General features: G+C 43.6%; 1 long non-coding RNA gene, 1 other non-coding gene and 1 pseudogene across 2 annotated transcripts in view; 2 read left to right on the top strand and 1 right to left on the bottom strand.

Moving 5' to 3' along the window:
- Positions 1–12,238, top strand: part of LOC102497160 (uncharacterized) — an 86,804-nt gene extending 74,566 nt beyond the window's left edge. Inside the window, exon 4 of the long non-coding RNA XR_001371143.1 lies at positions 12,100–12,238. This is a non-coding gene — a long non-coding RNA (uncharacterized LOC102497160). The remainder of the gene's footprint in view (positions 1–12,099) is intronic.
- Positions 4,458–4,670, bottom strand: LOC102473591 (barrier-to-autointegration factor pseudogene; annotated as a pseudogene).
- Positions 7,976–8,082, top strand: LOC114010143 (U6 spliceosomal RNA). Its single transcript, XR_003551517.1, has one exon. It is a non-coding gene; the product is annotated as a U6 spliceosomal RNA (small nuclear RNA).
- Positions 12,239–22,645: the final 10,407 nt, after the last annotated feature.

The raw sequence follows: 22,645 nt of genomic DNA, 5'->3' as shown, positions 1-22,645 counted from the left end.
CGCAATCCCTTCTCCTCCATTCTCCTCTCGGGATCCTGGGCACGCACACACACGCGCCCAGCGTGAGTTCTAAGCCACCAGGTCTGGGACTCTAACCGCGGTCGACTACGTGGGAGTCCAGCGACATAGCCATTATGCCAACTGCTGGTTCCCCGGCACTTTCTGTATTAAGGTCTCCATGTCTCAGAATCTCTATCTGTAAAGTGGTGGCTGTGAAATGGATAATGGATGTGATGAGAGAGTGACGTGCTGGAAGGCAACATTAGCTGTTGTAATTGTTCAAGGTCCTTGTGGGGGCCCATGACACCCTTACCTCCCTATTCCTCCCTTCAGAAAATCTCACTGGGATAATCCTGATCTGTTCTATTTCTCAGACAACATCCCCAGCCTGCCACATCTCCATCTCCTTGTCTGTCCCATGAGAGCATCAATGTGTTATCACAAAGGCCTCCTTAGATCACCAACACCAGTCCACCACCTCCCAGAACACTCTCCATGAGGTTGTCCTGAGTATTTATGACAGAATTTTGTCACTATCTAAAATTATCTTGTCCATGCTTTTTATTTTCACAAAGGTATTTTTATTTAATTTTATTCATAATTACTATTATCATTATTTTAAATTTGACCAGAGAGAGAGAAGGAAAGTGAAAAAGCAAGCCTCCAGGTCTAGGACTCAAACTGCAGTCGGTCATGTGGGAGTCCTGTGCCTTAACACCACAGCACCCGTCTGCCCCATCTTGCTCACTTTTTAAAAAACTAATTTATGCTCAGAATTTCCCAGTTAGTCAAGATTTTCCTACCTTTAGTAAGAAGCCCTTTGATTAGGAGCAATATAGGGCAATGAATTTACCTACAGCCCAGAAGGCCAGAGGCAGTCACCACCTTAATCACTCCTGAATCACCTACATAAGAAAAGTACCTAGGGACTAGCAGTTGGTGTAATGGCTGTGTCGCTGGACTCCCATGTAGTCGACCACGGTTCAAGTCCCGGACCCAGCGGCTTAAACGCACGCCAGGTTTGTGTGCATTCATGCCCAAGATCCCAAGATCCAGATAGGAGAATGGAGGAGAAGGAATTGCAGTGTGGCCATACCCCTGGGGGGTGATTTCTTGCTTTCTGTCTCTCTGTCTTTCTGGCGAGCACACGTGCCCTATAGCAAAAACCTCTAAAAAAAAACAAAAACAAAAACAAACAAACAAAAAAAAACTACCTAACACAAAGCAAGAGCCCAAGAAAAACATGGATGACCACACTGCAGTCCCAGCCCCCCCATTCTCCTCTCAGGACTTCGGGTACATACACAGGTACACGTGCCTGGCAGTGTTTTAAGCAGCCAGGTCTGGGATTCGAACTGTGGTCAACTACATGAGAATCCAACGATGTAACCATTATGCCATCTGCTGGTCCCTCGATTCCTTTTTAATAAACTCAGCTTTATACTCCCTAAGATATTGCCATTATTTATTAAAGGTGGTTCTTTGAAACTAAAGGAAAAAATCACATATCTGGATAAAATTATCTATGGACAAAAATCACTGGATGCCCACAGGCAACAAGATCTCAATGGAAATCTATTGATTGATGATAAGGAAGAGAAAAGACTATCCTTTTGTTATCCTTTTGTGGGAATACTCGTCCTGGGTCAGTGGGTGCGTGACGGTTGAGGTGGCTGAATCCCACATGGCCAATTGTGCAGTTCAGTCCTGGACCTGGCAGTTTGAAAAACATGCTGGAACATGTACATGCGTGCCCCAAATCCCGGAAGGCGAGATGGAGAAGGGATTGCAGTGTGATCATTCTCCATGGGGTATGCTGTCCCACTTTTCCTCTTGCTCTCTGTCTGTCTGTCTGTTTCTCTCTGAGGAGCACACACACCCTCTAGCAAAAAAAAAAAAAAAAAAAAAGTATGCACCGCCATGGTCATTGTTTTATTACCTGTTACCACATTTGGTCATCCAGATTGATAACAGTCTTTGCTCATATATAGTATCTCAAATATGCTGATGAAAAGTCATCCCTCTTCATTCTGAGACCAAAATTCTGTACATGCTAATTTCAAAAGAAGTTATCTTGGAAGAAATCTTAACCTGATACAAGGGATAATACTCCTTATCATCCTAGTCACATCTAGTATATGTTTAGACAATTTCACAATTTGTAGTGGACATTCCGACATTATCTTGTTTGAACTCAGAGAACTACTACTCTAGATGTACACAAAATACCCATCATGTATAAAAAGTGTGCTTTGGGTGTGCTTTGAGGCCAGAGCTGTATGTGAATAAAAATCTCAGTGAAAAAAAATGAGAAGATAGTTGCAAGTAATATCTCTGATAAAAGATTAATATCAAAAATATAGAGAGAAATCTGCTGAAACTCAGTGAAAAAAAGCAATCAGGGGGCCAGCAGGTGGCGTGGTGGATAGGGGCGCTGGACTCCCACATGGCCAACCACGGTTCAAGTCTTGGACCTGGTAGCTTGCTTTCTCACTTCCTCTCTCTCTCTCTCTCTGTCTCTCTCTGATCAAACTGGAAAATAATAATGATAATAGTAGTAAGTAAAGTTAAATAAAATAATACTTTAAAAAAAAACAATCAGATTAAAAAATGGACAAAGGACTTAGATAAACATTTCTCCAAAGATATGCAAATGGCCAATAAGAGTGAAAGATGTGCTCATCACCAATCAGTAGAGAAATACATATGAAAAGTACATGAGCTATCATCTAACAACCATTAGTATAACTGCTACCAATTACTGAAGGAAAGGAGAAAGAAACAGAAAATAACAAATATTGGTGCGTATATGGACAAATCGGAACTTCTGTGCACTTCCAGTGGGAATGTTAAATAGTACAACCTCTGTGGACAACAACGTGGTGTTTCCTCAAACAACTAAAAAGTGAATTACCATATGCTCCAACAATTCCACTTCTAGGTATACAAATATACCCAAAATAATTGAAAGCAGGGTTTCAAAGAGATATTTGTACACCCGTGTTCATAGTAACATTATTCACAAGAGTTAAAACATGAAAGCAACCCACGTGTTCATCAACACATAAGTAAAATCCAGCATAAAATACAATGGACTATTAGTCAGACTTCAAATGAAAGAAAATTGTAATACATACTACACCATGGATAAACCTGGAAGACTGTATGCTAGGTGAAATGAACCAGCCACCAAACATAAATACATACATACATACATACATGCAATGTGATTCCATTTCTATAAGGTACCTGGAAGTGAAAAATCATAGAAACTGGAAGTGGAATGGTGGTTGCCAGGATTTGGAGAGTGGGGGCAATGGAAGTTATTGGGTCATTGAGAAAGCCATGATGCATTTTTGCATAGAAAAACATACATCATGACTTTCCTGACGATGTAATCTTTAGTGGGTACAGTGTCAGTTCTATAAGATGAAAAGGGCTCTGAAAATAGATGGCGGTGACAATGGCACAGTATTTTAAATGTATTTAATTCCACTGGATTGTGCCTGTAGGAAATTAGGATGATAAATTCTATCTTATATGTACTTTAAAATAAATGTAAAGAAAACAGAGTGGTAGAATTGAATAATTACAGAACTTTTCTAACTAGGAAATACCTAACTCACTACAAATAATTTTGATTTTTAATCACAGTTCCTGACACTTTAAATTATTGCTTTCCTTACCGTTGATCTGCAAGTGATTGAATACTAACCTTTGTTTTTATTTTATTTTTCATGAAGGCCACCGATTTAAGTAATCTTAAAAATGCTATGTGAACAGTGACCATTTTGTCAAAAAAAAAGAAGCCAAATGGCATGAAACAAACCAGAAGTGACAGTGAGTGAGGAAAGGGATCAGTAATCCACTCAGGAAAGCTAGTAACTGTCACCATGGAACTGGGAGGGGAAGGAGAAGGAAGGGAGATGCATGAAAGAGCAAGAATTCCAAAAACGTTGAAAGAGCCATGGGCTAGAACTCGCAAAAGACCCTATAGTATGTCAGAGGTGAGGCTAGAAGTCCCAAAAGACTCTGCAGTATGTCAGAGGTGGGGACGACAACAGCCATTTTCTCCTTTGTAGAGGACAGGGAAAAGCCCCCACTCAGCTGCAAACTCTGGAGACACACGGTGGGGCTGGGGATTGAGGGCTCCCCAGAGAGCATCTCAGAAGGCATCACACCACTCTCGGAACCAGCAGTTAGCGTAATGGCTATGTCACTGGACTCCCACGTAGTCGACTGCGGTTCGCGTCCTGGACCCAGTGGCTTAAAACTCACACTGGGCACGTGTGCGTGTGTGTGCCCAAGATCCCGAGAGGAGAAGGGATTGCGGTGTGGCCATCCCCCCTGGGGGTGATTTCTTGCTTTCTGTCTCTCTGTCTCTCTCAGTCTGTCTGGCAAGCGCACGTGCCCTATAGCAAAAACCTCTCCAAAAAAAAGAAGGCATCACACCACTTTCAAAGACGCCCAAAGCAGCGCCAGGACTTGGTGTGGGTGCCACATGCATCCTTCAGCCATTCATGGAAGAGGCCTTCATCTTTCTTTAGTACCAGAAACCAGCCAAGGACCACATCGACCTTGTCAAAGCCGCTTTCCCCCAGTTCCTTGCCCATGACTTCACCAATCCCAGCCCGATTTCCCACTGGCTTTTCCTCCATGGGCCCTGCCATGACGTCTCAGTGCTTTGGAGAGGTTGTTATCTTAATCAAGCTTAATCAGCAGCTCCGGATTCCATAACAGCTACTAGAACACTAACCTTTCAAAGGGAATAAAGGGTGGTGTGGAGGTTGAGGCACTGGACTCCCATGTGATTGACCATGGTTCGAGTCCCAGACCTGGCAGCTTGAAGCCCAAAATGCTGAGAGGAGAACAAAGAACTGATGGCAGTACAGTGGTACCCTGGGGGTGATTTCTACCTTTCTCTCTCTCTGTCTCTCTGGTGAGCGCATGTGCCTTATAGCAAAAATCTCTCGGAAAAAAAGGAAAAGAAAAGGGAATAAAATGTAAGAGTTTGCTATTTGAAGGGAAAAAACATTCAGTGAAGTAAACTATCATCCCCAAGCTTACCCCGCAGAATGGTGAGGAGTATACTTCTGTCTCTCTAAAGGTGTGATTGTACTACACACGTGAAAGTGAGCCTTCACAGGTGCATTTTATTTTGTAATTTTCTATCATCAGGGCTGCTCTAGGAAGAAGGCAGAAGAAAAGGAAGAGAACTCTCACAGACCAATGTATACATTTATTTTTTTTCTTTGCAAAATGCACACCCAATGCAAATTACACAGTGAAGTTAGCTGAGGGGCATAATTTGTTACACAAATAAACAAACACTATTTGGTTCCGTCTGTGGCTACTGCAGTTATAATGAAAATCTAAAAACAACTGTAATGCTTCTAACCATAAAATTATAAGGCAAGAAAGTGGATTTAGATAACTGTAAGAGCCTTAATTGTATGTTTATAAACTCAGACAAAGCCCTTACTCAAATTTAGCTCCAGCTCAAATAGCACAACCAACACACAATTTTCACTTTGCCCTTTCTTCTGCCATGTGGGTCTAAGACCCCAGGCACTAGAAAATTCCATGCCTAAAGAAGAGCGTGTGTTGTGTATGGACAGGAGGGAGAAGCGTTCAGCTGAATGCGGCACAAGGAGCCGGAGAGCTCGGATTAAGGCAGTGCAGCTACCTCCGTCTCTGCCTACGTCCAGTGGTACTTGATCAGAGAAGTCCATCGGAATTCCAGAGTGTCCCAGTGACAGGGAGCCAGAGGTCCAATGTCATCATCTTACAGAAGTCCAGAGAGGGCAAATAACTCCTCAGAGTCACACAGAAAGTCAGAACTCAAGATCCCAGAGCCCCAGGTTGAGATTTCTTGCATGTCTCCACCTCAGCTGTTACATGGAGACTGTGGCAGCAACAGCGTCCCAGAGCCCAGAGCCAGGGGGCAGTGGTGGGGAGCCAGCTCTGTCTGTTTAGGGCTCCAATGACTTTTTTTTTTTAGAAAGAGAGATTTTTGCTATAGGATATGTTGCTCACTAGAAAGACAGAAAGTGAGAAATCACCCCACCCCACCCCCTCCCAGTTGGATGGCCACGCCACAGCCACAATCCCTTCTCCATTCTCCTCTCAGGACTTTGGGCATGCCTGCATATGCACCCAGCGTGAGTTTAAGCTGCCAGGTCTGGACTCAAACTATGGTCAACTATGTGGGAGTCCAGCCTCATAACCATTATACCACCTGCTGGTCCCTCCAATGAGTTTTTTCTCCTCCAACAGCAGGGTGTGGACAGGACAGCCACAAACACCTCTGTGCCTCCTTCCAGTCCCTAAGTCTAACACGACTAGATCCTAGAAACCGAGGAAGCAAACAAGGACAGAGGAAGGTGCCGCTCTTGAGCCACCACTGACCACCGGCCACCGACTCATAAAGCTGATGAGAAATGGCAGAAAGCCATGGGGCTGCGAAGACACCACAGCAGGCGAACAGTGAACAATGCACGGGAGTGGTATTTTAGCGGAGGAGAAAGCGCTGTCCTCCTCGGATGTAACCCTGAGCCAAATGATGAGAAAGGAGTGAGCCGACATCCAAGACAAGAACATTCTGGACACACACACAAAAAAAAAAAAAACAGCAGGAAAGGTGAGCAAAATCCTGACTGAGCATGGATCAACTCTAGGAATATACTAAAGCCATTGAAGTTCAATTTTATGTGGAGGAATTGCATCTCAGTGACGCTCTTACCAGGGCCAGAACTGTAACCTAGCGAATAAACGGAGCTGGATCTTACCTGGCTAAACACCATTCGAGTCCCAGTCCTGGCAACACGAAAACTCTCTGGGCCTGTGTGCGTGCATGCCCAAAATCCCAAGAGGATGGAGAAACAGAGAAGGGATTGTGGTGTGACCATACCTCATGAAAGAGTGCTCTCTCTCTCTCTCTCTCTCTCACACACACACACACACACATACTGGTAATCTTTTGAAAAAAATTTTAACGGTTAGCAGAAAACTTAAAAAGTAATCTTTAAATAGCAGATAAAGTCACTCATGGTTTTTCAAGGGCATATTTTCACATGCTCTGTTCGTGTTCCTTTAAGACAACACAAGGGAAAATCGTGGGGTGAGCCAGCCCTTCTGGCTTTCCCTTTCTCTCTCCCTTGCATTATCTATCCTGCTTCCCAGGGCCTTCCTAAGAGGCTGAGGTTAATCGGTGAGTTGCCCCAGAACCTTGGTGACTGCTGGTTTCACCATGCAGTTAGCTCCCTTTAGCTCCCTCTGCCCCTTAACACAGTTCACATTTTGACAGAGGCCTTGAAGGTCCTAGCTCAGTCATCCCTACTCTTGGCCTTTAGGGCCTGAATCTGGAGGAGTGGAAGACACACTTCAAAGTTGGAACTGTTAAATGACCTTCTGTGGGTTGTTTAATTTCAACTTCTAGAAACCCACATGCCACAATTAAGAGTGTGGTCGAAAGGTTGGGATTTTTAAGTGTCCCAGCAGGCCAGTAGGATAGAAATGTTTAATTCAGGGCCACGTTTCTATTAACCTGAACCAAACCACGAAGACAACTGTTTGCTTTCCCTTTTCAGGCATTCTATACACCAAAAGAGCAGGGAAAAAGCAAAAGGTAAATTTGTAAAGAATGTTTCTTTTCATCTTTACCCACAATTTCTGTTGTGAATCAGGTCACAGAAATTTATGAATGTGTGCAGAACACCTTCTCATTGTGGAGACAGGCCCAGCTGGGGGTAGGGCAGTGGTAGTGCAAACCTCTGCAGTGCTGAAACTCATGAAAGATTGGGGTTCGGTTCCCTGATCAACCTGTACACACCAGACACACACATAAATGCCCATGAACCTGGCTGATTTAAAGACGGCAAGGAGGGAGGGAAGGAGTCACAGTGAGACCCAATTGAGTGGGCTTGTCTCTCTTTCTCATGAAAAAAAGAAACTTTAAAAAAAAAAATAGCAAAGCATGCTCACTTTGGCAGCACAGACACTAAAACTGGAACAATACAGAGAAGCTGAGCATGGCCCCTGCATGAGGATGACACGCAAATGCATAAAGTGTTCCATATTTTTCTTTAAAAAAAAAAAAAAAAAAACGCAGCAAAGAGCCAGCAGGTGGCGAAGTGCTTACAGCACTGGACTCTCACACAGCCCACCACAGTTGAAGTCTCAGACCCTGTGGCTTGAAAATCAAACCAAGAATGCCAGGGGCGTGTGCATATGTGTGTGTGTGTGCCCCAAATCCCAGGAGAAGGAAGAAGGGATTACAGTGTGGCCATCCACTCCAGGGGGCGGGGGGATTATTAACTTTCCCTCTCACTGTCTCTGTTTCTCTCCAGCGAGCACATGCACCCTATGGCAAAAAAAAAAAAAAACTTAAAAAAACAAATGTGTACAACTTAATGCAGTGTTCTTTGTCGAAGAAGGAAGAAGATAAATAGGTGTATGTCTCTGATTTGATTAGTACACATCGTATGCATGCTTTGAAAAACCACACTATTCCCCCACAAAGCCATACATAGACTATATATAAATCAGAAATCATAATAAAAATAACCATGTAGACAGATGTTGAAAACTATGTAAAATAGAAAGACAGCCCGACATCTTCAAGACTCACTTTAACACAAATGACATATACCACCACACATTCTTGATAAAAACCCAGCTTTCCGGGCAAACGTTCACCACACTGGAGGACAAGCAACATGGCGGATGTGTTGACTCAGAGAAAGTGGTGAGGATCTCTTCAGGTTTTACATATGGTACCTCTCTGATGGGATAACCATTGATTGGATACCCACAGTTGCTTAAAGGGAAAAGCAAATTGTTTCAATACAGGAAGCAAACAAATGGCAGCATCAAGCTTGCACAGCTCAGCTCCCATAAAACATGAATGTGGCTAAGGTTAGTGAGCCTCAAGGGGAAGACAGAGGGGTGAGCTTACCACAAAAAAATGCAGGCCCCAGCTTGAAACCTCTATAAAACTAACTGAAACAAAAAGTACAGGTTTTTCTGAACATGCCAGGGAGAATCACAATCAGACAACTGCTGTCTGTCAGGGACTCACAGGGGCTGTGGCGGTTTCCGGACTGCTGCCATGATGGGTTGTCATCTTATTTCTTTGCTTACAGACTAAATACAGGAGGGAAGAAATTAAGAAGTCGAAAGCAGGATGAGATCTCAGCAAGAGAAAAATACACTGGCAATGGTCATTCAAAGCTGCAAACAGTGTTAGACGGTGGTACAACACAAACACAACTACACCCACGTGGGCAGGTCCTGGGTTCACATCCAGAGGTCCCATGTCCACAGTGGGCATGTGCATTCATGCTCAATCTGGGCTGGCTGAGGCTGGAGGTGGATTAGAAAATAAAGATCTTTTTGGGGGTGTCTCTCTTGCTCTCTACCCCTCACCCAATTTCTGGTTCATGGAAGAAATAGTAAATAAACTTTTAAAATAAAATAAAGCTGTTAAATTTTCTATTTATTTTCTCCATGGGTAAAAGTGACAGAGAGAGAGACAAAGAGACAGCACCTACCCTTAATAAGTTCTCTATGCCGAGATCCATTCCCAGAGTCTGCCAACTCTGGACCATGGGCAAACATGTGCCTGGCGTGCTCAGGGAGGTCTCTGGACACAAACCAAGAACCTTCTCCTGCGGATCGGCCTCTCAGAGCAGTGTGCTTTACCATCTTTTTCCAATTTCTCTTGCTTTGACTCTGTTGTTTGGTTTAAAGTGTGGCTTCTCACACATGAACTGAAAAAAAACTAATGACTAGTTGCACCTCATGTTACAACATACTGTTACTCAGGGCAGTGGGTGTGGGGAAGAGCTGCCTGGCCAGTTATTCTCTGGAATAAACAAGGACAAGTCCTCTGTATGACCAAGAGAGGATCAATGAATCATACCACCCAACTGAAGGTTGGGGCCAACGACTCACACGGCCTTGCCTTTGGTTATACCTCTCTCTCCTTGCAGGGGGAGGAGATCAGAACCTAGTTACAACCAAGTTGCCTAACTTGTACAACATAAAGACTACACTAATTAAGAAGCAATTACCACAGTGCAGATATCCAGACTGTCTGAAGAAAGGGCTCCTGATAGAATTTTTAAGATTCCCAGTTCCTCATTTGCAAAGGGTCCCTTCTTGCCTCTTCATCACGACATCTAAATGTTCCTGTTACAAGAATTGTATTTGTTTCTTGTCAAGTGCTTTTTACCCTTGGATATTTCAAAGTCATGGGATATAATGTGCTCATAAGCACCAAGCAGCCAAACATGATTAATTTTTTTTATAGAAATGCACGGCCAAAGCTTGGATTTATTTTGTTCAGAGGTCAGCCTTCTAACCCCAACTCCTCCCAGACGTTGCACCTTGAAGGTGAAGACAACTTTGGGAACTCTTGGAAGTCCTGTCAGACAGTGCTTCCCAAACTCTGTTTACCTACAGTGATCATATAATTTAATGTCTAAACAAGATACTTGGAAGGCACAGAGAGGGAGCTATAAATAATTATTTCTGAAAACTAGGTATAAAGTGGGACATTTAACTACCCTGTGATTTCCTCATGCCTCATAACATTCTCCTTCTCTATATTTTCTGTAAATCCATGATTTCCCACCAGCCTAGGAGATTTTGAATTTATTATAATTTATTTTGTAATTTATCTCCTTTGTAATTTATTTTGTAAAAAAAAAAAATAATGATAGCTAATATACCTTTTCACTCCACAAACATTCCTCAAGATATACCACCATTTCTCCCATGAGGAGGTACATGTGTGCCCACTGACTATGCTTAATTAGAAATCTAGGGACCGGCAGATGGTGTAATGGTTACATCACTGGACTCCCATGTAGTTGACCACAGTTTGAGTCCCAGACCCAGTGGCTTAAAACTCATGCCAGGCGTGTGTGAGTGTGTGCCCAGAATCCCAAGAGGAAAATGGAGGAGAAGGGATTATGGTGTGGCCATCCCCCCGGGGGGTAATTTTTTGCTTTTTGTCTCTCTGGCAAGTGCATGTGCCCTATAGCAAAAATCTCTCTGTAAAATAAATAAATGAATAAATATCACTGCATTGAGCAGAAAATGGCCAGTTCTTTGGAGCTCTAGCAGGTACGGGTGCTCTGGTTGAGAGGGAAAGGCTGTGCAGCATCTCTGAAGCAATGAGAAAGAGGTGCTTAAAGAGTGAGTCACTTTAGGGCACAAAGTTGAATAGTTGGCTTCATTCCAAATGTAAGGGTTGAGTGGGAACAGCAGTTGGTGTAACGGCTATGTCACTGGACTCCCATGTGGTCGACCGCAGTTTGAGTCCCAGACCAGGTGGCTTAAACTCACACCAGGCATGTGTGCATGCATGCCCAAGATCCAGAGAAGAGAATGGAGAAGAGATTGAGGGGTGGCCATCACCCCCGGGAGGGTGATTTCTAGTGTTCTGTCTCTCTGTCTCTCTCTGTCTTTCTGGTGAGTGCATGCACCCTATAGCAAAAGCCTCTTTAAAAAAAAGGGGGGGGGTGAGTTAGGTATAGAAAAATGAAAAATATTTGGAAGGTTTCAATGTGTTCATTGTCAATGATTGACTATCAGACAAGTCTAGTCACTGTCTTAGGGCTGGTTACTAAATCAGCTATACCAAGTTTAATGGAAATATGTTAACCAAGGCTAGGAAAAGTGGCCTACATAGTGTGAGACAACTGCATTTCAATTACTCGGTTATTTGGGGATATTTGGGCTTTGAAGGAGGACATCAAAATGCATTTATGTGATAGAGCAATGTGATGGCTGTCAACTTGACTGGACTAAGGAATGTCTAGAAACCTGAGAAAGCATTACTCTAGGTGTGTCCATGGGAGCATTTCCAGAAGAGATTAACATGTGAGTCTAAGTAACCTGGATGAGGAAGTTTCAGTGTAGATCCAGTCAACAAGGGGCCCACAGAGAACAAATATGAAAGTCAAATGGGTCTCTTTTGAGAGAGAATAGATTTCTGTTCCTGGACACCAGAACTCAAGGCTCACCTGCCTCTGGACACCAGGACTCATGTCAGTGCCATCCCCTTCTCTAATTCTCATGCTTTACTCCTAGGACTATGAGTTACATCACCAGCTTCCCTGCCTCGGAGGCCTCCAGACTTGGCCCGAGCCATGCTACCAGCAACCTGGGTCTCCACGTTGTAGACATCCTATTACGGTTCTTCTCAGCTGCCATTACCACATGAACCACTTCCTCCAATAAATTTCATATATTGTGTTTTCAGAAAAGTAGTCATGCATTTTTTCTGTTTTTATGCAAAAGTGTGTCATGTCTTCTCTGACAACCATATATATACATATATATGAGAATATTTATATATGATATATATGAATTGTATTTATTAATTATATTTCCACAATGCATCCCTGGGAGACAGGAAGGGTCAAAACCTACCAGATTCATGAAACTGGTCTTGTCTATAACTGTCAGAGTTATCTTAGACAGAGTTGTCTTTGGCAAACTGAAAAAGAGGACTTACACATTGGTATGCTCAGTTTAATCAGATGAGTTGCCCTTTGACAAGATACATCAAGTCGTCATTATTCATTTAACAGAAAGGAGTCGGTAAGTGATCATTGTTGGGATCCCGGGGCACAGGATGGAAGATCTAAGTCACTGATTTGGGAGTGTTGGAAGTTTTTAAACAATGTTTTGTCCACTCAGTCACGTGTAATCACAATCTGGAAAATATTAATAGATGAGCACTTAAGTCTAAACACCTCTCTTCTAGAATCATAGCTCTTGGGGAAGTGTTGGGTAACGGGTTTTGCAAAAAAATTTTACCCAGACAGAATTCTCAGACCTTACTTGATTGCATGAATTATGGATGATGGCTGGGAAAGATGTAGGGATGAGGAGAAAAGAGATCGGCACTTAGTCTTTCGGAAAGTCCCAGAACTTAGAGATGATAGGTAACCATGTAAGAAAAAACTGTTTTCTATCCTAAAAAGAACCATCAAAGTCTAGAGGAAGTTCAAACATACCAGCCATCTGCATTTGGAAAATCTCACTGAGAAACCTCCCGTCATCTCTCAGGTGTGAATGGTGGTGCAGGTGATCGCCTGAAAGCTTCCCTACTGCCTATTCCCTCTGCAACTTACAAAAGAAGATCCAATTGGCTAATGCTCCTACTGGAACAGTATCACAGTACCTTGGTGTATTCTTTCATCTAAAACAAGTGAATGGACGAGAGTGTGTAGTCTCCACAACAAGGCATCTTCCTCCCCCACCACCCTTGACTTATGAATGAGGTCAGGAAGGGAAACCTTTCCTCACAGTGTTTAGTGACTATTGCCAGATATTTCGACGTCATTGTTCATCTTCAACAACCAGTCTCCATGGGGTAAAAGCAGCAAGCAACACGGAGTGATGTATTCCTTGGTCTACAAGTGGCCACATTAGTAACCTTTTGAAGGGCATTTTACATTTCCACTCTCTGGGAGAATTTTTGAACCACTCCAGCCTTGCGGTCTGTTTGAACGAGAAGTCATTTTACACTCCTGAATAAAGCATTCCTTTCCAACTATTTCTACACAACTTCCAGGATATGAAAACCACCCGAGGCTCTCCAACATGGCTGCTTTCTTTCCTCTCATAAACAAACTCCGCAGTAATCATGCCATTGTGGTCACTCTGGACCTCTGTATTGCTTAAGCTTGTTCCCGTGGTCTTTTGTTCTGCCAGACACCGATTATGACAGCTCATCCCAAATCTGGACAGCAGGAAGGCTCTCTTCTGTCCATCTCCTATCTGAAGCCTTTTTCTTTGTTCTCCAAAAATACATGAAATCAGAATGATAGAGCCAGGCTTGGAATGGTAGGTCCAGAAATGACTCCAAAGACATCTGGTCTTAATCCCTAGAACCTATAAATGTCACCTTACAGGAAAAAAGTGGTGTTTTCTTGTTTTTCAGTTTTTGAGAGATTTTTGCTATAGGGCATGTGTGTTTGCTGGGGAGACAGAGTGAGATAGAGAGAAAAAAATGAGAGAACACCCCCTCCAGGGGGAATGGCCATGTTGAAGTCCCTTCTCCTCCATTCTCCTATTGGGATTTTGGGCACGCATGCATACCTGACCAGCATGAGTTTTAAGCTGCCAAGTCTGAAACTCAAACCACAGTGGGCCATGTGGGAGTCCAACACCTTAACCAGTATGCCACCTGCTGGCTCCCAAGCAGAAAAGACTTTTGCAGATGGGATTAAATTAAGGATTGTATGTAAAACACACATTGTCCTGGATTACCTGGGCAGGCTGTAAATGCAATCACAAGTACCCTTAGAAAAGGGAGGCAGGAGCCAGGTGGTAGTGCAGTGTTGATGCAACTAGACTTATGTGGAAAAGTCCCTGGGTTCACACCCCATGCTCTCCTTGAACGTGCTGGCCATGTACCTTCATTATCCTGATGGGCCAAGACTGGGCATGAATTTCAGTAAAAAGGCCTTGTTGAGGGTGCCTACCTCTGTCTCTTTCTCATGGAAGAACTGAAGGATAACTTTGTTTAAATGTTTTTAAAGAGGAAGCTCCTTGAATGTGCTGGCCATGTACCTTCATTATTATCCTGATGGGCCAAGACTAGGCATGAATTTCAGTAAAAAGGCCTTGTTGAGGGTGCCTACCTCTGTCTCTTTCTCATGGAAGAACTGAAGGATAACTTTGTTTAAATGTTTTTAAAGAGGAAGCTAGAGGGAAATTTGACACAGATTTGGGTCACTTGCTACTTTTCCCCCACAGAAATTGGTTGTTGAGGATGAACAATGAAATCATAACACGCAGCAGTGGTCACTAAACATTGTGGGGAAAGGTTTTCCTTCCTGACCTCATTCGTCAGTCAGGAGGAAAACAACTTGTTGTAGAGACTACACATTCCTGTCCGTTGATTTGTTTTAGATGAAAGAACACACCAAGATACTGCTCCACAGGGAACATTAGGAAAATATCATGTAACATGGAGGCTGAGAGTGGAGTGATGCAACCACAAGCCAATGAATGCTCGTGGCCACCCAGTGCCAGAAGAGTGAAGGAACAGATTCTCACTAAATGCTTTGAGAGAGCCAGGGCCTTGCCATCACCTTGGTTTCAGTTTAGTGAAACTGATTTGGGATTTCCAGTCTCCAGAACGGTAAAGGAAAAAACTGCTGTGATTTTAATGTGCCATTCCTGTCATTACAGCAGCTACACACGTGGTTCCCTGGATGAGGCCTTCAGCATCCCAGCTGTACATAGTCTCTGCTGTGAAGTCAAGTGCGCCTCAGTACACTGACTCCTAGACACTTCAGAGGAAGGTCTGGGTTTTATTCTTCCTTAACTTGTCCTGACCCACAAGACAGTCAAACAGGTTTCCTGAGGGAAGGAGTGAGAGATGGGACGAACATCGGTTGTCCGGAGATGACGCAGTATTACAACTCTTCAGGGTCATCAGGGTCATCTGTTTATTGTGGGCAGCACCAAGACGACACAGTGTTACAACTCTTCAGGGTCGTCTGGAGATTGTGGACCAGGGATCGTGGTTATATACATGTTGGTGGGCAGTGATTGGTTGTTCTATATGTAAATGAAGGATTGTAAAAGGTTGGTTATGATTGGTTGCTTTTGTGGACCAATCATGAGGTGCCGGATATGCAAATCTGAGGGATTCTAAGCTCACCGATTTGCTATGGGAAGTGACCAATCAGAGTATGGCTTTGAAGGTGAGGTTTTGAAGGGGAGCCAATCATGGCCTTTGGCATTGTGTAATTGTTTGCTGAGAAACCAAAATCTAAGGGCGATATTCGCTGGTGTGCAGCCTCCCATATCAACTGTCCTAGAGAACTGAGAATCTCCTGTGCTACTCTCACTTCCTGAGAACAAACAACAGGAAATAAAAGCTTCAAAGGCAGATCCGAACATGAATTTCCAAGGTCCACTGCAGGCTGTAAACACAGTTATCCTTCCCCTGAGCTTCCCGTTTCTCATCGGAGCCAAAATGCCCCAAAAATGTTCCTCAAGCTACTCAAAAGTCACAGTGATTTTAGTTTTTCTACTTTAATTTGAACAAATCACTTCGTTTTTCTGGACTTCCATTTCTTCATCTAAAAATGAATATCATAAAGCACCAACCTCATTCAAAAGAAAAAGTTAACATCTTTAGCAGTAAGCTCTATCTGAAATTTTTTCAATAAAATTTTTTCCACCAGAATAAAAATAATCACCTCTTTCTTTAATGTTTCATGGCCTTGTCTTGATGGCTCAGATAGATTGGGATTTATCTCCCAGAATATTATCTTTTAAAAAGCATAGTTGGTATGAATTATCCTGAAAGAACTAATGTTAAAAAAAAAAAAACCTTAATTATAGCTAGCTTAGTGAGTACTATTTTAATTTAGGTTATACCATGATTTCCGAAAGTGTTTTCGACTTAGCCATGCAAGCTATGTTCTAGATTAAATCTCGGGTAACAAGACTCAATTACAGAAATAAATAAAAACCTATTTTTATAAATCTTAAATAAAAAATCTCTTACTGAGTTTAAAATCTTACGGAAACCAAGGAGAAAGATTTCTCTTTTTTCCTTTTTTTCCCCCTAGACTTAGCATTCCATGCAACTTTGTAAATGGCAAAAGCTTTGTAATGCTAGTTCACAGTCTTAAATATGCTTCAGAGCTTCAGGGCATTTTAAAAATATCATTAATATAAGCCAGGTTGAAAAAAAAAAGTGGCACTTTCTGGAGTCTAAATTAAATTGGTTGCTGTCCAAGATTTTTTGCATTAAGAGATGCCGGGGTGGGTAGTGGGGTGGGTTGTGGAGTGGGGGTGGAGGGGCAATTAATCACTTGCTGCAGGTATTTGGAGTCTCCTACACACCCAGGAATGAAAAGTGCTTTGGAACAGCCTGAACGGCCTGGGAGAGCACAGCTGTGCCCTCGCCCTTACCAGAACTGCTGAAAGGTGAGCAGGAAGCTTGGGCCCCAGCACGGGTGAGTCAGCCTGGACACTAGATAGGGAGATGGCTCAGCCCCAACGGTACCTCCCTAGGCTTTTGTTCTGTTGCCTGTAAAGTGATGGTGTTGAAGCAGATAATCATGAATGATCCTTGAAGTGCAGATACTCTGTAGCTACCCAGAGGCTGAAGAAAATTGGAGGGGATCAAAAGGTCCATTTGCTAAGCAAGCACATCTGAGAACCAGCACAGAATGGGCTCCTAAGGTGATTGGTTCTGCTCTAGGCAAGATGCTAAAAAAAAAAAAAAAAAAAAAAAAAAAGAGGAAAATGCTAAATCTCAGGAGGAAAATTTCGCCTCCTGGGGGCAGCCTTTCTGAAAATCCAGAACTGGAGACAGTAGAGTCCCCAGGCTTTCTGCCAGATTCCTCTTGGCTGACATTTTTGTGGAACTTCTCCATGGGAATTTATCTTTTCTCTTAACCTTTATGCTCCGTTATGATCTGTCCTCGGCCACTACACAGGAGCTCTCCCCTTCTCTCTCACGACTGTGCAGAAGAAAGCCCTGGTCCATGGTTGGAGCCCCATAGACAGTCCTTGACCATACAAATGAATGAATGAATGAATGAATGAATGAATCCGTTCTGGCCTTCGGATAATCTGCTCTCTGCACTGAAACAGGGGTGGTCATTTCAAAAAGCAAATTTAAATCCCAGCAGAGGATGGTCAGTGGCAGAGCAGAGGATGGTCAGTGGTTCTAAGAATGAAGATTGACTCTTTCATCCTGGCCTAACAGTGGGCTCCAGTACCCCACAGGTCCCTGTTGGCCACTGTCCTTCATGTACTCAGAAACCGAGTCTCTGACCGAGGCTTATTGTCCTCAGGCACCATGCTAATCCTCCAGGTGGCCTCCACACACTTCCTTCTCCACCAGGAACAGACTCGTGCTCCACTGAAGGCACAGCCAACCCACTCTCAACCACTGTCCAAGAAACTCCTCCTCATCCATAGCCTGGCTCAGGCATCTCTGCCTCCAAATAACCATGGCATACAACCAGCATACGCACCTCAGAACAACCTCCCCAGCCCCCTCGACGCACCTGAGTGTGCCGATGCTCACGTACATGCGTGATCAGTTGCTTAACATCTACCACCCCCACCACTTCACTGCAGGATCTGAGAGACGGAGGCCAGTCTGTTTTTGCTGACCCTATAGACCCCCGAGCCCAGAGCAGTGCCTGATGCACAATAGCCACACAGTCGACATTGGCAGAACAGATGAATGAATGAACGAATGAATGCATGAACCAATGACTACCAGCAGCTTCATATCTGGAGAAAGTCCAAACCTCTGCAATGTGTCTAAAACATTCCATGAAAGACTTTGCAAAACCCACTGTCGTGGATAACAAGAGCAGACTTTCTTTCAGAACCGATCCCCTCCAACTACAAAGCCGTGCTCCTTTCAGCCGATTAATCATATCAGAGACCTGCAAGGAAGCCCCCCACCTCCGAGATATAATTCCTCTGCACCACCGGAGCTCCCTGCTGCCCTGGCTCTTTATACTCACTCATTCCAACCAGAACGTTTTAATTTGGAGAAAATAATGAACCTCAAGAGGAAAAGGGAAAAGGGGAGGGCAGCAGTGAGGCCGCAGGAGTGGAGTCCGTGTCTGGTTACCATTTAGGGCCTAAAAGGAAACAACAAGAGCCAAGGAACTGGCAGTTGCAAATGCTCTTTGTTCCTTTTTTACAAAGAAAATTTCACAAAACACAGTTCTGGGCTCAGAGTGAAAATGGTTTTTGCGTGATGGAGGATCAAAAAGAAGTTTCCTTCCAACTTCTAAAAAACAAATAGGAAAACATTTGCTGTTTGGAGAAGAAAAAAAAAAATCTATGTGCTCCGGATTGAGAAGCTGGAGGGAGAAGGATTTCCACCCAGGGAGAGACAGGCTCACAAACGCTGATCCCCAGAATGCACAACTATTTTGGAGATAATCTTTGCTAACAGAAAACAAAAGGAGGAGAATTCCACAAATAGCCATTCTGGCACTAAATACCAAACTGATAACAAAGGAAACTGCAGAGATACAAAGAAGGTGAAGGGACAGTTGTGCGGGCCATGGAAAGAGGCCAGCGGCAAAAGCTGATCCCAGCAAAGCAGAGCTGGAGACCCAAACGATGCTGCCCAAGATAAGGGAGAAATGTAAACACAACCTGGTAATCTCCCAATGCGTGTTCCAGTCCAGGAGAACACATCCATAAATCTTGTAGAAATGCGATACATTGGACATGCGGTGAATGGATCTCACCCAGATCTTAGCTTGACTTACACTCCGGAGCCAGAAAATGAAAAAAATGAAGGTGCAATATTGGTGAACTGTTCATTTTTGCACACATGCCACTCTCATACGGTCTCTGGAGGGGGATGCCTGGGCTGGGGTCCTGAGTCCTGTTGTAACCAGAGCACTAGTTCATCCACTCAGCACTCCCATTTTCTCACATGTAAAAGAAGGGTGTTTTCTGTCCTGTGATTCACAAGGTCCCTGCCATCTGGACGACGTAACAGCTGTGGAAAAGCACGAACTGTTGAGATCTCAATTTATTTCTTCTTTGGACCAGCTGAGTGACCTTAGGCAAGCAGCCCACTCCTTTCAGACTCAGTTTACTCAACTGAAAAACAGGGAGAACCACAGAGAACATGAACTATGGTTGAGAAGTGTTCAGCAATGTGCTCAGAGTTACACAGCCATGAATCAGACTCATGCAACAAGCCTATTCTTTCCACAATGGCATGCTGCTTTCCAATGAATCGACTGATTAATGGTGAGAACTAAAGATGAAAATAAACCACAAGAGACCAGCAGATGGTCTCACGATTACATGGCTGGACTCCCACATTATTGACAGTAGTTCGAGTCCCAGACCTGGCGGCTTAAAAATCATGCCAGGTGTGTATGCATGCATGCCCAAAATCTCAAGACAAGAATGGAGTAGAAGGGATTGTGGCATGGCCAACCCCTCTGGGGTGTGATTTCTCACTTTTTGTCTCTCTGTCTCTCTCTGCCCTCTGGCAATCATATACACCCTACAGCAAAAAGTCTTTCAATAATAATAATAATTGAACCACAAAAAGTCCCAGCACTTAAGAATGTTCAGCAAGTGGGACCAGCAGTTGGCATAATGGCTATGTCGCTGGACTCCAATGTAGTTAACTGCAGTTCAAGTCCCAGACCCAGTGGCTTAAACTCATGCCAGGTGCATATGCATGCGTGCCCAAGATCCCAAGAGGAGAATGGAGGAGAAGGGTTTGAGGCATGGCCAGCCCCCCTGGGGGTGATTTCGCACTTTCTGTCTCTCTGTCTCTCTTTCTGGTGAGTGCACACACCCTATAGCAAAAACCTCTACAAAAAAAAAGAATATTCAGCAAGGGGGCTAGCATGTGGCGTAGTGGTTGAGGTGGTAGACTCCTACATGGCTGACTGCGGTTTGACTTTTGGGCAGCGACTTGAAAATCACACCAGGCACGTATGTGTCCAAACTCATAATCCTGAGAGGAGAATGGAGGAGAAGGGACTGTGGCATGGCCATCCCCCCATGGGAGTAGACGATTTCTCACTTTTTCTCTCTCTGAATTTCTCTGTCTCTCTCCCTCCCAGTGAGTGCATGCACCCTATGAGAAAACCTAAAAAAAAAAAAAAAAAAAAAGTTCAGCAAATGTGAGCCACTCTTCCTTTTTTTTCTCCTTTTGAGAGGTTTTTGCTGTAGGGCGCGTGCGCTCGCCAGACAGACAGACAGACAGACAGAAAGCGAGAAATCACCCTCCAGGGAGGATGGCCACGCAGCAATCCCTTCTCCTCCATTCTCCTCTTGGGATCTTGGGCATGCATGCACATGTGCCCGGTGTGAGTTTTAAGCCACCGGGTCTGGGACACGAACCACAGTCAACTACATGGGAGTCCAGCGACATAGCCATTACGCTAATTGCTGGTCCCGTGAGCCACTCTTCCTATACAGTTTCAAAGCCACTTTACAATTGCATGTCCCTTGAGCTCTGTGTCTGAATGAATATAGGAAAGAAAATGAATAACAACTTAATTTCTCAGCAAGTAAGGTACTTTTTTCCACTTCTCTCTTCCCAATGTCTTTCTTTTAAATATTTATTTTTGCCATGATCCATGGAAAATATATCTTGAACAATCTTAAATTTGCTGCCCACTTGAGAGTCCATGGAGCTGGCCAAGTTTAGCAAGAGATAACTGAGGAAAGATATACTTAGAAGGCACAGAGTCTGGCTTGGGTAGTAGACACGCTTTCCTGTTGCAAATAACCCATTGGCTTTAAATAGTCTCAAGTATTCAGTCTCACATCTGTAGGACATCTGAAACTAGGATGACAGCTAGAGTCACAAGGAAATGAGCCCCCTTCTATCTCAGATTTTAGGGTCTCTGTGTACTAAAATCCACTGTATTTCCTGTAGAATTGCAAGTTTTTCCAGATGGATTTCCAAAGGTTTGCTCTAGCTTCCAGACACTCACTGTGTCAGTCAGGCCCATCTCTAGTCCTTACATCTGGCTAAAAATCACCAGACTTCATCAGGTCACAAGTTTTCAATTTAGTTTCTTTCTTTTTTTTTTTTTAATTTTTCCAGAGGGCATGTGTTTGATGGGGAGAGAGAGAGACAAAGAGACAGAGAGAGAAGGAGAAAGCATTCTCTTGGGGTGTGTTCACAATTCTTTCTCCATTTCTCTATCCATTTCTCTGCACACACACATGCCTGTCGTGTTTTTCAGACTCAGTTTACTCATTCAAAAAATGGGGAAAGGAGAATTATGAGCTGTGGTTGAGAGATATTTGGTAGTATGCTCAAAGTTATACAGTCACCATTCAGACTCTCAGCCACTGGGTCTGGGATTTGAACCATGCCATCTGTCATATGGGACCTGACTCCCTTAATCACTAGCCATGGTGGGGCAGGCCCTCAGTTTGCTATCTAATCGAAACACTGTGTCAAATCTCTGAAACTCACGCCTCCCTGGTTTGCACCAATGATCAAGCATTAGTCCTTCCAACTCAGCCTGGAGCCATAATTCCATTTTGGCTAACTGAGGGAGTCTAAGAACTAAATGCCTAGCATGGTCCTGGCATATAATAGGTGGTCAATAATCCCCTGCAAATGGACGAATGAGAAACAACATTAAAACACAGAGAAACAATCACAGATAGTATCAGGTACCTCACTGAGCCGCTTCCATATCCTATTTTGCAGAGTCTTCCTTTCTAACTTCAGGCCTTTCTCATTTTATAGATAAGAAAACTGAAGCGGCTCAGTGAGGTACCTGATAACTGAAGAGGTAACTGAAGAGAGAATATGACAATGAACTTATTTTTAATTTGACAGACAGTGAATACACTCACCAGAGAGAGGAGACAGAGACAGAAAGCACTCTCTCATAGGGTCTGGTCACACTGAAATCCTTTCTCCATCCTGTCAGGATTTGGGGCGTGCACACACATACACACCTGGTGTGGTTTTAAAGCCGCTGAATCTGTGATTTATACTGCATGGTCAGTCACGTGAGATCCAGCTCCCTTAACCAACAGACCACAGAGCCACCTGATAATGAATTTAGTATTATACTCAAATGCAAATCTGCCAGATAGCGAAGTCCCTATTCTTTAC

This window comes from Tupaia chinensis, unplaced genomic scaffold (assembly GCF_000334495.1).
Source record: "Tupaia chinensis unplaced genomic scaffold, TupChi_1.0 Scaffold000007_1, whole genome shotgun sequence".
Classification (NCBI taxonomy): domain Eukaryota; kingdom Metazoa; phylum Chordata; class Mammalia; order Scandentia; family Tupaiidae; genus Tupaia; species Tupaia belangeri.
This window is presented reverse-complemented; position numbering and strand designations above follow the sequence as displayed.